The following is a 7,253-nucleotide window of genomic DNA, read 5'->3' as shown; positions in this document are numbered from 1 at the left end:
GATAAGTTTTCAATATCACCTGTCAAACCATTGCAGAAGCATAACACAAAGGCTTCAATGTCCTCAAATGGACATGGGTGCATTAACCAGAAGAGTACAAGCAGCAATTCAGACACTGCAGATCTTGCCCAATTAATTTCATTGAGACTGCTTCAGTGTTTGAAGGTCAAAAAGTGAAGAATTTCAAAAGTTATGAAGATCATTTAGTCTGATCTCGAGCCAAGCACAGGACCTGAAATGTTATAGGGTGTGTAACCAAAAGATGAACTGCTTTGCTGCTCTAAGGGTTAATAGAAAAAACTACATTGTATTAAGAGATTATATCATATTATATATGATGTATCTCAGTCAAGAGATAGGAGATTTTCTCATTATGCAGCAATATTAATATCATACTTGTTTTGTTAATTATGTTGAGGGAAAATATTTTGTTTCCTAATATTGCAAGACTTTGCTGCTTTTCTCAACAACAGGGAATATAACAGAAAAGTTGTAACTATAGGAGTAATTTTCCTTAAATGGAGAGGCTTTAATTTTGGAGTCTTTAATGGTACACTTCTGTTTTGTTGACAGAGCCAACAGACATCAGTGGAGTAGTTGTCTAGCTTACCTTTGTGTACTAGTGTACAGTTCATAAGAACTGTGATGTGGAATTCAGCCATCTTGATTGTTGTCATGTTTGTTGTGTTCAGAATTGAGCAAAGATTTGTCAAAGCAAAGGGCTGGTCTTCAGCTCTGCTCTTTCATCAAATTCTTCACCTATGATGTTAAAAAACATATATAAAGTATTCATGTATAAAGCAATGTAAGCCTTTGTTGGATTTTATACACACATGCACAAATATATGTATGCATGTGCACAGTGTAATCAATACAGAGTTTAAAGAGACACAACACATCCTTATTTTATTTTACCTTGGCCCTGTGTCTATTTGTTTATTCTTTGGTTGCTTGGTGACTGTCAAGTTTGAATTAAATCTCTTTCCTTTTCCTACAACCCTCACTTATTTGAGAAGGTGGCCAACAGGAATACTGGCTTTGTTATTTATGTTTCCAACTCAGAAGCTGTCCCAGTAAAAATAAAGTGTCTTGGAGTTAGACAAGAAATCATTGCATTCACAGAAATGGGCAGTGCCACCCTTTCCCTCATTCCCACCAGGGGTCAATGAAATTCAAATAAATATTGTGACTCATTCGTTGCTCAAAATTTCTTGCTTCAGTAAATCATAGCTTGATTTACTGAGTGACGTAGTAAAGGAGGCTTGGAACATAGTGAAATACATATACAGGTGCACAATGGGAGCTGAGTTTAACCAAAGCTGATTTACTAACATCCTACAATTTAATGGCTTCACATTTTTTTCCACAGAAGTGTGTGTTCTTATGTCAATATGTGTTTTTGACACTAGAAGGACTGTAGCCACTAAATTTTTATACATCCTCTGTGTACCCTTTTCACTTGAAAATCAGGATTTATGAGCTGAAAATGAATTGCATGCTTCATCCATACTGTATTTTTTTTTATTTTAATTCAAACCTTACAAAGCTATCTCAACTTCTTTAGCTTCATCTAGGCTTCATGAGCTTCATTCTCATGGACACATTCAAATGCGTAGGATTAGAAAGATTTTTTTTTTCTTCCATGAGTGCATTGCATTTTATTGGATAAGGAAAGTTAAAAAGATAAAGTGGTGCATACACTTTCTATAACTTCTTTCATAAATTTATACGGCTAATGAAGGATGCAACATTTCTATATCTATATAACACGAAGACAAAAAACATGTTGAATTCTAAATAATATTTGTGTCTGTGTTCTTGATGTTCTGCCACAAACAACAAACTCCCTGCTTCCAAGGGAATGGGGGCATGAGTGTCTTTCTGTTTACCTCTGTATTAAGGGTCTTCCTGCACCCAACTGCATTACTCCCTTAGTTCAAATCAGAAGTATGCTTTTAAGGAGAACTCCAGATTATTTTCATTTGCTGCTCTTTGTTTGGATCATGGAGCAGTCGCAAGTGTGTGAGAATGATGCCTTTGAGATAAAATTGAGCTGAAAAGGCACCGGATACATTCAAGCCATAAATGGACATTCAGTACATGCTACAGATTCAAACTAATCCAAACTAGAACCTCCCTGAAGTATATATAATATAGGTTTCATTTCCTCAGTACCAGTTCTTTCATTCAACAGAACCACTATTTGTGAATGCAGATATAGACCTGCTTTGTGGCAGACGGGGTGTGCTTTGAACCTGAACGGAGGAGGAGGATTCTGTTGTACAACAACTCCTCACATTCAGAAATTTTCAAATGATGCTGGAGCCTGGGTATGTTACATGCCCCCCAAAACCTGATATGCTAAGATGACACATATCGGCAGGTAGACTTCTGGTTTGTCTTCAAGTCCTTGCTCTACTAGTTCACTCTGAGTCAAGCAGAAATTAACTTCAGGAACTTAGATGTCTTTTGACAAGATGACAAAAGTTTGTGTTTTGGTTTGATGCTGAAACCAATAAATTTAAAGGGAAGCTTCTTTTTGCAGAAAACATTACAGATGATTCTTCTGGGCTTCTGAAAGAAGGGGAGATTTAGGGCTATCTGATTGTCCTGTCTAGAACTGTCTGCTGCCACCACGCTGGGGACCTGTGCGGCATCCTACTTGGCTTGGTCTCCTTGTGGAAAAGCCCTGCTTTCACTGCTCCCTCACTGCTGACTATACTAAAATCTATTTTCAGCCATCCCATCTCCTTGGAAAGTAACTTCTGAAACCCTCTTGTGTTCTTCACTGTCACAGGGCAAGATGAAATGTGAGATAAGGTCTAGAGAGAGGATGTGATGGCCATCTGTAATTTGTAATAGAGTCAGGATTGTGGTGTAGAAAATAAAAAAATACATGTATCCTTGAGTCAGTGAAAATCCTAAGTTCACGATAACACACCGGAGTTCAGAGGTATAGGATGAAACCCGCATTACCAAAGCATAAGGGAACTTTTAACATAACAAGATTATCCCTTGAGGGAAGGGATGTGGATGGTTGGCGATACATCCTATTTCCTTGTGCTCTGTATTTCTTCTTTATGAAGAGTGAAGTCTTGGCCTTGATTGTACCTCTGAACTCCCGAGGCTGGGTGAAGACCAGCTGTTCAAACAAAGCAGAAATGATGTCAACTACTGGCACACGGGAGAAAACACAGTGAAGAATTCTGGGTATGTGGGAACACAGAGATTTGACATTTTTACAAGGAAAGTAAATGCACAGGACATCCTAAATTCCTACTTATTAAAAGAATCTTGTTAAGAAATGAAGTACAGTGATAGAAATGTCTGACTGGATTTGTACTTTAAAATGAGGTTACCATAACACTTGATTAATGCTGTTTGAGTCATACTGCAATTGCAGTGCATATACATACTGTGCAAAGATTTATTATGCAGTAAAAAAGTCTCATTAGAGAGATGTGTGGATATTCAGTGCTATATTAGCCTCCTTTTAGCTCCAGGATAGATTTAAAACCTTGTTCTATACATTATATGGAAAGTTGGCAATTCAAGTACTTTCTTCTGACAATATTAGGGACATTTAGATATTTAGCATCCTTTTTTGATTTAAAGAAATAGCAAATTTATGCTCTTAAAATTAGGAAAAGGAACAAAAAAAAAAACCAAAACCTTCTTAAATACCGATTTTTAGTACTTATTTCTGTTTAATTATTTTGTTTGTGAGGTGGTTTTTTTTTTTCATTCTTTTCTGAAATGTTTTTATGCATTTCAGTACAAATTGGCTATCAGAAATCTTTTACTACTAAGATGATGGGTACATTTTCTTCCATCTTTCTTGGGAATTTAATGGAAAAAAAAATCTGTGTGAGCATGGACTAATATGAATGTTTGAAATTCAGCTTTTTCAGAGGGTTAAGGCCAAATTCAGATCACCTGCTAAACAAGTGAATTGGAATTCATTGTTTGTAGTAATCTTTTTTATCTCATTTTTAATCTCATTTTTATAGGAGTCTGCAGATTTCAAAATCTTTTGAAAGAGGGCTTATTGGCAGTTTATAGACTTTATGTAACATGGTGGATGTCTTGTCACCTTCTTATCCCCACATTTAAGATGAGCCCTCTCCATTGTCAAATGACTCCCCATCCTCAAAGAAGTTGGATGAGACACAACTTTCGTGGACCAATTTGAAAAGAAGGCTTGAGAGCTTGAGGCATGTTCTATGAAGCAGTCACCCAAATTTAAGCCCAGAGTCCTGGAACTAGGTATAACTTCTTCTATCTTAACGTCTTCTGACAGCAGATAGCATCAGCATCTAGTGAGATATACAAAATTATTTCATGATGAAGCTAACATTTTGATTAACAGTATCCTCAGATTAGTTAATTTTGAAATCCCCTAATAACTGTTGAAATAGCTTGTCCTTGAGTGAAAAAATGTATATCCGTCGTTAGACTTAAAAAAGGCTATCACATATGATCAGACTGTATGACAAAGAACCTGTTATAACTGGTTTAAGAAAAACAACCAACCACCACCAACAACAAAAACAACAAATTGAAGTTGTTCCTGAAGGAAAAATGAGTCTTGGGACCACATTGTTGACCTGGTCATCTGTGAGGAAAAGAATGTGAGCATGTCTTTGTTTCATCTGCCTGAGCCAACTTGATTTTTTTAACCAAATTTGTTAGATGAATGATGTTTACAAGGACAGTCAATTCCTAAAAGTTTCTTGAAAACAGAAAGCCAGGAAGGGAACAGTAAAGAGTGAATAAGTTGTGCCAGGGGAGGTTTAGGTTGGATATTAGGAAGAACTTCTTTTCCGAAAGGGTTGTTAGACATTGGAATAGGCTGCCCAGAGAAGTGTTTGAGTCACCATCCCTGGAGGTCTTTAAAAGATGTTTAGATTTAGAGTTTAGTGATATGGTTTAGTGGAGGACTTGTTAGTGTTAGGTCAGAGGTTGGACTCAGTGATCTTGGAGGTCTCTTCCAACCTAGATGATTCTGTGATTCTGTGAATTATACTATAGAGTATGGAGTATTGAGTATCCACTACTATGAAGTACTGGAGTGTTCACCTGTCTTTGAAATAAGGGAGAATTTGGGGCTGGACTTCACATATTCTTGGCTACAAGCCACCATACTTGCATTAACAAGAAAACTTGTTTTTACTTTGTCTTCTTGTATGAATTTACTTCGTGGTGGATCTTAGCCTTTATCTAAAAGTAGATCTAATTTCTAATGAGAATGCCTGGATACTCTCAATGCTGTCATAAGTTTTACCAGGGAAGGAAATATTTGCCTGAATATTTTCAGGTCTTTGATAGAAGATATTTTCCATGAAGACTCCTCCCTCCCCATACCCATTTTTTCTTACACTGTTTCTATTACAGTAGAAAAATAGACTCATGGAGACAGATAATTTGGTGAAGTGTAGGGGTGAGTTAATTTTAACTGAGAGGCATTGAATAGGAGAAGAAAATGACACAAAGCTTGTTTCCACCTTTTCAAGAAAAATCATTTCCCCTCATTCATTCCCATCCCTTGATCCCTTAAAATTTCAGCCACATATACAGCTTTCTCCAAGACCTTTCTCAAATGCCTCCAAGGTTAATATAAACCTTCTGCTATACCTGTGTGATAGATGGTACCTGTTGGAGTCACCAGTAATGATGAGTAATCTGTAGCAGACTGATATGAGGGCCTTTTTGTGAAATATTAAGTCTCCAAACCTGACTGCCACTTATAAGCAGCTATCCTCAGAGATCTGAAATAACACTAAAAGGTGGTGTGTATGTATGTTGGAACTGGCTGTGATATTCTCCCCACTACATTGTTAATGTTTACAACTCAATTGAAAACATAAGTAAAGCAGAAAATCACATTATTTATTCTTGGAATCGGTATTTCATTTTCCCAAAGAATAGTTAGAAAAGATATGTTTCTTATTCTGCATGTTAGATTTTCTTCAGTGTCACAGCCATCTGTAAACTGTCTATAAAAACAAAGCAAGCCTCTAACTAGAGAGCCTAAAGATGACAGTGTGTAGAGCCTCTCATGTGCTCTTCTGCTGCCAGGAACACTTTCTTCTAAGTTTGTTTATGTACTCCCTCTGGTTTTGTCTGTAGAGTTAACACACATGAAATGTTTCCTGGAAATAACAATATGCTGTAAAGCTTTTATAGTTGTAGTATTTTATTTATTTATTTATTTTTTGCCCTTGGCAAATGGCGTCAGGGAATTTTTTGCTTTGAAATGCTAATTAAGACAGTTTTCTTTAAATGATATCAATCTAAATCCTGAAGCCAAACAGCTTTTTTTTTTTTTTTTCCAAAGTAAAGAGTAAAATGAATTAAAGTATATGATTTAAAAAATTAATCTTCCTTCCTCCTGTGGACCTCATCTCACATCTTCAAAAGATTACCACAAAAACATTTGTTTTGCTATCTGTATGGGTCATCTTTAAACTTTTTTTCCAAAGTGTGCTTAGATTTACATAAGAAAATATTTGCTTACTAATTTCAAGAGAAATCATGAGTGTCCTGGATAGTTATTTTTACCATAGCACTAGCAGCATTCTAGACCAAATAATCCATAAAATGTCTTTGTATATAAAATGTGTTTCCTATCACCCTTATTCTCTCCAATCCTATTTTTAATTATTTTTAAATATTAACTTCTAAATGTGGCTAATTTTTAAATAAGCATAAAGTTTATGGAATATCCTGTCAAATGCTTCCACTTGCTGATTTAAAGCTGGGCTATATAATAGATCTAATAATTTTTCAACAGAACTGTTTCATTTGGAAGGGAGTTTAATAAAAGTTAATATTTCTAATTAGGTCTGAAAGGAAAAAGGAAGGGAAGTCATTGTCCTGATTCTGGAAGAAATGAAATCCTGAAGGTTTTAAATGTTTTATGGAAACTTTGGTTTTGTAGCTTTATCTGTCTAATAGCTGTAAAAGAGTCTAATCATCTTCTTTATTAAAAAAAAAAAAAAAAAAAAAGACATATAGAACACAGCTGGTACTGACTTTCCTGTATCTTGTTTAGAGCTTATATTAATTGAAGTCTGATAACTTAGAAGAAGAACCTTAGTTGTACCTACAGTTGTACTTGAACTGGAAAATGATTGGTGTGCAGTGATTGTTGCCTTAATAGAAGAAACAATGATTACTGTTACAAGAAGGTGAAAATAAAAATATTACCTTAATTTCATGTTTTTGAAAGATAAGGTATTCGGAAATACTAG

Source organism: Anser brachyrhynchus, assembly GCF_964034855.1.
Source record: "Anser brachyrhynchus genome assembly, chromosome: 1".
NCBI lineage: Eukaryota > Metazoa > Chordata > Aves > Anseriformes > Anatidae > Anser > Anser brachyrhynchus.
This window is presented reverse-complemented; position numbering follows the sequence as displayed.